This window comes from Sminthopsis crassicaudata, chromosome 1 (assembly GCF_048593235.1).
Source record: "Sminthopsis crassicaudata isolate SCR6 chromosome 1, ASM4859323v1, whole genome shotgun sequence".
NCBI lineage: Eukaryota > Metazoa > Chordata > Mammalia > Dasyuromorphia > Dasyuridae > Sminthopsis > Sminthopsis crassicaudata.
In genome coordinates, this window is record NC_133617.1 from 90,658,483 (window position 1) to 90,668,609 (window position 10,127).

The 10,127-nt window shown below is 34.7% G+C and overlaps 1 long non-coding RNA gene across 1 annotated transcript in view; it reads right to left on the reverse strand.

The window, feature by feature from the left end:
* The window catches only part of LOC141552640 (uncharacterized), a 319,532-nt gene extending 319,190 nt beyond the window's left edge, over positions 1–342 (reverse strand). The window contains exon 1 of the long non-coding RNA XR_012485233.1: positions 200–342. This is a non-coding gene — a long non-coding RNA (uncharacterized LOC141552640). The remainder of the gene's footprint in view (positions 1–199) is intronic.
* Between the last annotated feature and the right edge of the window lie 9,785 nt (positions 343–10,127).

Below are 10,127 nucleotides of genomic sequence, written 5' to 3' on the forward strand. Positions count from 1 at the left end.
CAGAAAAGCCAGAATAAAACACCCATAACTTTGATGATTTTATTTCCGTTTTATCATGGTGCACTCTGTCCCCTTAGTTGGTAGTCTATTGGTAGCAAACTTTCCATCTCTTTTAGGAAGACTTACTTTTATCTTTAAATACTCTTTATGTATTTCCAATGAATTAGATTCATGACTGAATTAAAGTCCAATAACCTACCTGTATGATCAAAGCACTCATCACCCAATTCTGAGGAACAGAGTTTGCTTCAAAGTAGAAAACTTTGTCAGAAGAACTGAGAGACATTGAGCTCCTTCGCCCAGGTGATTCAATAGGGCAGAGCTCTTGGGACTCCTTCACTAATGACCTGCTACTTGAGGCTAATCTGCAGTGACATCTCTTTGTGACCTGACCTTTGAAACACTCATCTCTGTGACTGAAACCAGCTCCCCTGTGTCTGCCTGAGCACAAGGAGACCTTGGGAAACGACTGCAGAACAGACATTGTTGTGTTCTCTGGAAACAGAAACCGAGGGAAAAGACATACATAGTGGCAGAGAGGGGTCTGTGAGAAGGGAGAGAAAGGGAGGGAGAGAGAGACAGAGAGAGAGATGGAAAAAGAGACAGAGACAGAAAGACACAGAGAGAGGGAGGGAAAGAAAGAAAGAAAGAAAGAAAGAAAGAAAGAAAGAAAGAAAGAAAGAAAGAAAGAAAGAAAGAAAGAAAGAAAGAAAGAAAGAAAGAAAGAAAGAAAGAAAGAAAAGAAAGAAAGAAAGAAAGAAAGAAAGAAAGAAAGAAAGAAAGAAAGAAAGAAAGAAAGAAAGAAAGAAAGAGAGAAAGGGAGGGAGGGAGGGAGAAAAGAAAGGAGAGAGAGAGAAACACAGAGAGATCAAGAGAGAAAGACACACAGAAAGAGATAAATAGGGAGGGGGAAAGGAAGGGAGAGAGAAAGGAAGAGAGAAAGGGAGGGAAAAAGAGACAGAGAAGGAAGGAGGAGGGAGAGAGGGGAACAGAGAGATAAAAATATAGACAGATAGGGGAGGGAGAGGCAGGAGGGAGGAGGGAGAGAGATATGGAGGAGGAAGACAGAGGAAGGAAAGAAAAGGAAGGAACAGGAAAGAAGCAAGAAAAATGGATATACTCCAAAAGTATCATTGCTAAAGAAGATATAGCTTGTTTTATGTATGTATAAACAGTCAGACAAGAAGACAGACATTTATGTAGATGATAAAAAAATTTGATAAAAGATAAACACATTTATTAAGCACTTAGCACAGACAAAGTCCTGTACCAAGTCCTAGAGATACAAATACAAGCCACAAAGACACTACCCATTGTGTGGGACAGCAACCCTTACCCAGATTAAAATCAGAGACTCTCAAAAGTAAAAAGCAAAAAAAAAAAGATTTATTACTATCTTATGAGAAAGGATAACTCCCAACAGACAAGGTGTCTTCAGTAAAATAGTGCAAAGTCCAAGTTGCAAAGCACAGGATTACATAGCCCTAAAATGGAAGCCTCCCCCCACCTCTTTCTGTCTTTTCTCCCTTTGGCTGGAGAGTCCAGGCTTACGTAATTGTGGTGAAAAGTGGGAACAGGTGGGAAATGTGTGTTTATATAAGATAAGCAAACACCAGAGGCTTTTGGCTATTGCACAACTTGTTATTGAAAAGCTTCAAGTAAAGATTAGGTTACAGCTTGAGGGCACATTCTTATGAGAGGTCTACACTCAATCTCAATTTATCCCATTTACTATCTTTAAGGAGACTACTTTTTAAAGAGCTTTACTTTAATGTGTTTATCTGTTATCAACATGTAGTACTGAAAAAGACATGAGGATGAAACATGTAAGCACCATAAAACCTGCAGAGGCAGAGACAATGGAATGGGAAGGAAATAGTGGATAAAGTTTTGGGCTAGAAGTCCAGAAGCCTCATCTTCCTAAACTCAAATTGGACCACTAGCTTTGTTACCCTTGGCAAATCACTTAATCTGTTGATTTCAGTTTCTTCATAGGTAAAATGAGCTGGAGAAAGAGATGACAAACTATTCCATTATCTTTGCCAAGAAAACTATAAGAGTGAGAAACAACTAACCAACAATAAATTTTGGAGAGGCTGGGGATCCAGGGCAAAGCCTATCTTAGTAGTGGAAAATGATAATCCTAAATCGGTAGCATAGAATAGAGTGCATGGGAAGTTTTATGGAATCAGGTATATATTAGAAAATGAGACTTTATAGATGAGATAATTGAGATCTCTATGGCAAAGACCAAAGATCTATAAGTAGTAAGTCACAAAGTCAGCATTCAGACACACACATTCTAAGACTGAGTTCCATCTTTTTTCCTCAGTATACCTGATGTCTTTTTTTTTTTTAACACTGATCATCTTCAGTGTTCCTATTCAATGTGTTGTATTGAGGCCATTATTTACTTTTTATTTTATTTGTTGATTGATTTTGTACAGTTGTGGGATAAGAGAAAGAAAAGAATCTGCAGTTTTAAAACAAATTATGAGAAAGTACATTAAAGACATCATTTTGGGAGAAAATTTTCACGAAAAACCAAGCTAACCTCCTGCATTTATATTGTTTAAATAGGTATTTTTGTGAATTATGCAAATTTACATATGATTTGATATTAGTAATCATCAAAATAATAATCAGTGGGGCAGAGTATTTGTACAATATGATAAGCAAAAGAACATAGTAGTTTTGATAAATCCCCAAAATGAAGGAAGTCCTCAACATTTGATCAAAGAAAAAAGTTCTGGAAAAATTGGACAAGCTCCAAAATTGGACAAGCTATATACAGCAAATATAAATACTTATATAACAAGCAAATTAAGCAGCCCAAAAGGGAAATTAATATTTGTATATTTAATAGGATGTGTACATGACTAAACCAGAGATGAAGAAGCTCACGGAAGATAAAATTGACATATTTATTATATTTTTATTCAAATACAATGAATAGGAAAACAGTTAACTGGAAGGAAATATCTTCACAGCATTTTTTCTGATTAATATATCACATCCAGAATCTATAAAGAACTGATCCTAACTTATTAAATGGACAGAGGGTAAACTGTCAGTTCTCAAGAGAAAAAAGTGGAAAGTTATTAATTGCATATGAAAAAGAAAATGCTACAAATCGTTATTGATTAGAGCAATGCAAAGTCACTGTGATGATCCACCTTACAGCCATCAGATTAGTGAAGTTGACAGAAAAGGAAAACAAAGCATTGCAGGAACTAAGGGAAAAGGTACATTACTGCATTACAAGTAGAATTATGGATTGTTCCATCTATTCATCCATCCATCCATTCATCCATCCATCCATCCATCCATCCATCCATCTATAACAACAATTTAAAATTATGCCCCAAAGAGATACTGAATTTTACGTATCTTTTGACCCAGTGACACTACCACTTCCATCCAGAGTCTTTTAATTAGTTTTCTTGCCTCAAATGACTCATTCCAGTTTTATACACAACTCTTAAAATAATTTTTAAATATAAAATCAAATACAAATGAAATTCCATTGTCTCCATAAAGCTTTTCCTGATTTCACCAAGCAAAAGTAACTCCCTTCCTAATATTTTTTTGCATGTAAGTGCTTTCTCTCTCTCTCTCTCTCTCTCTCTCTCTCTCTCTCTCTCTCTCTCTCTCTCTCTCTCTCTCTCTCTCTCTCTCTCTCTCTTTCTCTCTTTGTATATATATATATATATATATTTGCTTTATGTTTACATGATATATGTAGTATGCATCAAACACACTATATATATAATATATAAATAGCTTATCTCTTTATTAAAAATAAGCTTCCTTAAAGCATAGATTTTTTTTATTCATTTTTGTACATAATACCTTTAGTATTGAGATAATTCCCTGGCATAAAACTAAGTGCATAATAATTATTTGCAAATTTTTAACAACAAAATTCATCTGGAAGGTCTTTTAAGTGAACTAATGAAAGAAAAATCAAATGAAAATGGCCTAGCTATACCAGATCTAAAACTATATTATAAAGTAGTGGTCACCAAAACCATTTGGAATTGGCTAAGAAACAGACTAGGTGATCAGTGGAGTAGATTAGTTTCACAGGACAAATTAGTCAATAACTTTAATAATCTAGTGTTTGACAAACCCCAAAACCCCAGCTTTTGGGATAAGAATTCACTGTTTGGGAACTGCTGGGAAAATTAGAAATTAGTATAGCAGAAACTAGGCATTGAACCATACTTAACACCATACACCACGATAAGGTCAAAATGGATTCATGATCTAGGCACAAAGAATGAGATTGTAAATGAATTAGAAGAACATAGGATAGTTTACCTCTCAAACCTGTGGAGGAGGAAGGAGTTTGTGACCAAAAAAGAACTAGAGATCATTATTGAACACACAATAGAAAAATTTAATTATATCAAATTGAAAAGTTTTTGTACAAACAAAAATAATGCAGACAAAATTAGAAGGGAAGCAATAAACTGGAAAAACATTTTTACAGTCAAAAGTTCTGATAAAGGCCTTGTTTCCAAAATATATAGAGAATTGACTCTAATTGATAAGAAATCAAGCCATTCTCCGATTGATAAATGGTCAAAGAATATGAAAAGACAATTTTCAGATGAAGAAATTAAAATGATTTCTAGACATATGAAAAGATGCTCTAAGTCATTATTATTAGAGAAATACAAATTAAGACAACTCTGGGAAAACTGGGACACTGATGCATTGTTGGTGGAATTGTGAATACATCCAGCCATTCTGGAGAGCAATTTGGAACTATGCTCAAAAAGTTATCAAACTTTGCATATCCCTTGATCAGGCAGTGTTACTACTAGGTTTGTATCCCAAAGAGATCTTAAAGAAGGGAAAGGGACCTGTATATGCAAAAATGTTTGTGGCAGCCCTTTTTGTAGTGGCCAGATACTGGAAATTCAATGGATGCCTATTAATTGGAGAATGGCTGAATAAAATGTGGTATATGAACATTAGGGAATATTATTGTTCTGTAAGAAATGACCAGCAGGAAGATTTTAGAAAGGCCTGGAGAGACTTAAATGAACTGATGCTGAGTAAAATGAGCAGGACAAGGAGATCATTATATACTTCAATAATTATTTGTAAATTTTTAATACTTGAATTCAAACCTTGATAATGTTACTTATGATTTGAGTTTATTATTTAACCTCTTTATATTTCAGTGTCTCAGTATCCTTATTGCAAATATAACTGCAAATTAATATAACATAATAACATAGTATGATATAATATAATACTATATATAATACAATATAATATAGCTATATATGTGTATATATATAAATAATCAGAGATTCTTAATATTTTTGTTATTGTGATTAGTTGAAAACAAACCACATATATATTAACTACAACTAGAGGGAGCTGGAAAATAACTATTTTCCAGTCTATTCCCCATGTTTTTCAGAAGTACATTGCAGAGCTAGTTGAGACCTGCCTACATGTGCTCATAAAGTATGTGGGAAATCCTCTGGTGAATGTGAGCTCTGTAAAAGGCAATTTAGAGAAAGCAAGTCTTTTGTAGAGGCTTTCACATGGGCATGATTCAGATCCACTGGGCAGGTATATTGGCTCATTGCTCAGCTTTCTGCATCAATGGCCTTTGATTTCATATAAGCCTTCAGGATGGATGGGAAATATCACTGAGATGCATTTCAGTTCCACTGGTTTATTGAACATCTGTTTTATGCAGGGCTTGTACTGAGGACTGAGGGGAACATAAAGACAAGCACATACTAGTGTCTGCCCTTGTATGGTTTAGAATCTTGGAGAAGGCATCCTAACCATAGGCAAGGAGGGTCAGGATGTCCTTATGGTCAGGAAAGCAGTATGCCCAACTGTAAAGCTCACAAAGGAAGAGGAAATTCTGGAGAAAGAAGCTGGAAGATGAGATGGCTGTTGTGTAAGGCATAAATTTGAAATTTCCACAGGAGAAGTCATTTGAATATTTTAGTCTCTGGGATAAAATTTGTCCTTGTAAGAGTCCAGGGAATGTCTTAAAGAATTTAGAATAATAGATTATGGAAACAACATCTATGCTGAGGGAAGATGTAGGAACAGAGTGTGGGATTAAACATTTTAAAAAGGTTAAAGAAAAAAAAAATCACCCCTTATATTCTGCCTTTAAATCCTGCTTGTGCAATCTGGAATTATGCCCAAAAAGTTATCAAACTGTGCATACCCTTTGACCCAACAGCGCTACTACTGGGATTATATCCCAAAGAAATACTAAAGAGCAGAAAGAGACATATATGTGCCAAAATGTTTGTGGCAGCTCTTTTTGTTGTAGCTAGAAACTGGAAGATGAATGGATGTCCATCAGTTGGAGAATGGTTGGGTAAATTGTGGTATATGAAGGTTATGGAATATTATTGCTCTGTAAGAAATGACCAGCAGGAGGAATACAGAGAGGCCTGGAGAGACTTAGGTCAACTGATGCTGAGTGAAATGAGCAGAACCAGAAGATCACTGTATACTTCAACAACAATACTGTATGAGGATGTATTCTGATGGAAGTGGAAATCTTCAACATAAAGAAGATCCAACTCACTTCCAGTTGATCAATGAAGGACAGAAATAACTATACCCAGAGAAGGAACACTGGGAAGCGAATGTAAATTGTTAGCACTAATATCTGTCTGCCCAGGTTGCATGTACCTTCGGATTCTAATGTTTATTGTGCAACAAGAAAATGATATTCACACACATGTATTGTACCTAGACTATATTGTAACACATGTAAAATGTATGGTATTGCCTGTCGTCGGGGGGAGGGAATAGAGGGAGGGGTGGCAATTTGGAAAAATGAATACAAGGGATAATATTATAAAATATATATATAATAATAAAAAAAAAAAAATCCCCAAAAAAAAAAAAAATAAATCCTGCTTGTGGCATTTATTGGCTCTTTGATAATGGACCGTCTGTTCCTCAGGATTCCTCTTCTGGAAAATGGTCATAATTATGCTCTCTGCTTTACTGAATTTTTTGAGGGGATTTCTTTGTAAATATAATTATTATAGAACAGCAACATTTGCTTCCTCCTCCTTGCTGAATAAGTACTATATCAAATCCTTCCCACAGTTTGTCTATTTCCTCTCTTGGATATGATTTAGGGAAGAGTATCATTGTTTCTTTTGCCACCATTCTTTCTCATGTCTTTTTCTTTGAAAATTTAGTCATCTATACCTTCTTAAAACAATTTGCTTCCTTTTTTTGTTATAGGGATAAATGAAAAACTCTTACATCCATGTCAGGTCTAACCTTAACTATTTTATCAAGTTAATATCAAAAGAAAATATAGTACAATTATAATAATTTAGAGTTCCTCAGGAATATTCCTAACTGAACTGAAACTAAGGCTGCCTCCAGAAGGTCCCCAAGAAACCTGCTCCCAGAGAGCATTATATTTTAGAGAAGAATATTATAATATAGGATATATATACATATATATACATATTTGCAAACTTTGTAAAATTATATAAAATGTAAGATATTATTGTTATTATTGACTTCAAATTTAACTATATAAGTAGTTCTGATGAGAATAAAGAGAGCAATGCACACCAAATGATGTTCTGTAGCAAATGATGGGGTTCAATAAAAATTCACATGCGAAGAACTCACAGGGGTTTTCTTCTTGGCATAAGTTATATTGATTGATGAGAAGAGGTTTCAGACAAAATGAAGAGGTAGAATAGATATCAGGAATGGTAAATATGAAATAGATAAGCAACAGTATCTAATTAGTCAGGAAAGGGGTTTTAACAATTAACAAAGGAAAAGACAAGTTCCTCAGTGGAACTCACAATTAAATAGGAGAAAGGGAATATGCCATGAGCTTGGAGTATACCATTAAATGGCAGGCTAAATTCATAGAGGAGTTTAGCAACTTAAAAGAGTTAATTAGCTATGATAAGGAGATACCATGAGTTATGGGGGAGTAGAGATGGAAAGAAAGGCACCATGAGGCAGAGCTCTGTGATGGCCTAACCCAAAAGAGATTCAGCAAAGATAGCATAGGCCGTGGACAGAGTTATAGGGGAAATTTAACCTTGGGGATTTGACATCATAACTTGGCTTTCTGATTGAATATAGTAAGATCTGATTACCTAAGACTTCCATAGAGGTTGGGACTATGTGTTTGAACTGATCCCCATCAATGTCGTTCCCTCCCTGCTTGCTTCATATCATACTTCAGGCATTCTCTACTAACCCCATCTAGTTACCTAGAACCTCATCAAATTTATTCACCATAATTAAAAATACAATTTAAAAAATAACAGCTTTAATACTAGAAGAGCATTAAAGGCAGGGAACAGAGGTTTAGTCATCCATACCTTTGATTACCCCTGTATCCCACAAAAAGAAGTTTCCATGTATTCAGTCCATTGGTCAGCATTTATTGAGTACCTAGTATATGCAAGACACCAAACTGTCTAGCCTCATCTCCAATTACTCCTCCCCAAGTACTCAACATTTCATCAAAACTTGCTCTTTCCCAAGGTGAATATTCCTTTTCCTACCTTTGTAATTTTATATAGATTATCTTCTCATCTTTACTTAATAAAATCACTCACTTCCTTCACATGTTATCACAGGTACAAATTTTTTTATATGAAGCTTTTCTCTATCTTGTTATAGAGAATCTCTTCTTCCTTATATAATTGTTATATATAGCATAATCCTTTCCCAAACTCCATTGGAAAGCTAGTTTCACAAAGGCTACTTGCTATATGTACCCTTAGAGTTCTAGAATTATACCTGAGGAACTTTGAGGAAGCAGTTTATAGTGTTGTGTATTCTGAACCTCTATTGGTGTATTACCTTCCATGAAAAATCAGTTGATATCCATCAGACAGAGTTAATTATAATTAGCTTTTAGAAAGTGGAGCAGCACTTACTAGACACTTGACTATTTACTTAGACTGTATGATGAGAGTATGTAAAAAACAATTTTCTCCTTTCCAAATTGCACTCTCTCTCCCCATGCCTGTGGCTAATTTCATATATATATATATATATATATATATATATATATATATATATATATATATATATATATATATTCACACACACATACATTATATATAAATAAATACATGCATATATATAATGTGTGTGCATATATATTCATGTACATATATCTATGTGTGTATATATATTCATATAAATATGCATGTGTATAAATATACATACATATATACTTACATACACACACACACACACAGAATTTAAAGGAAAGTAATCTCAAGCTTAGAAAGCACATGTGCCAAAGGGGTGACTCATGGCTTCTCATTGCTTGAAGTCCATGAAATTATCCTTATGTAAGGTATAGCTTTTCTTATAGAATTTTAATGCCATCTTTCTTCAGTGTATCTAGTCAGTCTTAGCTTTTAATGCAGATACCGCTGTCAAAATCACTGCTGCTAAGAGGATATGACTAAGACTCATTCTGATGACAAGTCCAAATGCTCTGATCTTCTTATATTAACAAGGTATTGTTTTGATGAAGAGAGCATCATTGGGCAATCAATTGGTTGACACAACAGATCCCGGCTCCTACACATGTATATTGTAATGTTTACGTGCTACAACCTGACACCCAACAGAATGCAAATTCTTTGAGGACAGGGATTGCTTTTAAATTTATCTGTCACCAGGTCCTGGATATAACAGGAGCTTAGTAAATGATTGTTGAATTCCTGCTTTGTGTATCCAGTCTTTCCTAATTCCTGGTTCTTTTCCCACTTCTTATAATCTTCCCCAGGTCCATTAATTAAAAAATAAACAAAAACCAACCAAACAAACAAGCAAAAACAAAACCCTAAATTAAAATCTTGCTTGGTCTCAGTCCTTCTAATCTGATCTGTTTTCAGCATCCTTTCATGGATTCATGGTGGTAGTCTCTTCAATAGAGAATTTGCACCAAAGTTCTGCCTTATTGCTTCTAGAAAATTGATCCCTTGCCCCAAGTCCCACAAATAGGAGAATCAAGGAAAGATGAATACAAGAGTATGGTGCCCAAAATGAAATGCTGCAGAGTAGTTAAGAAAGTCAAGCATGATAAAGTTTAAGCAAAGTTCACCTGAATT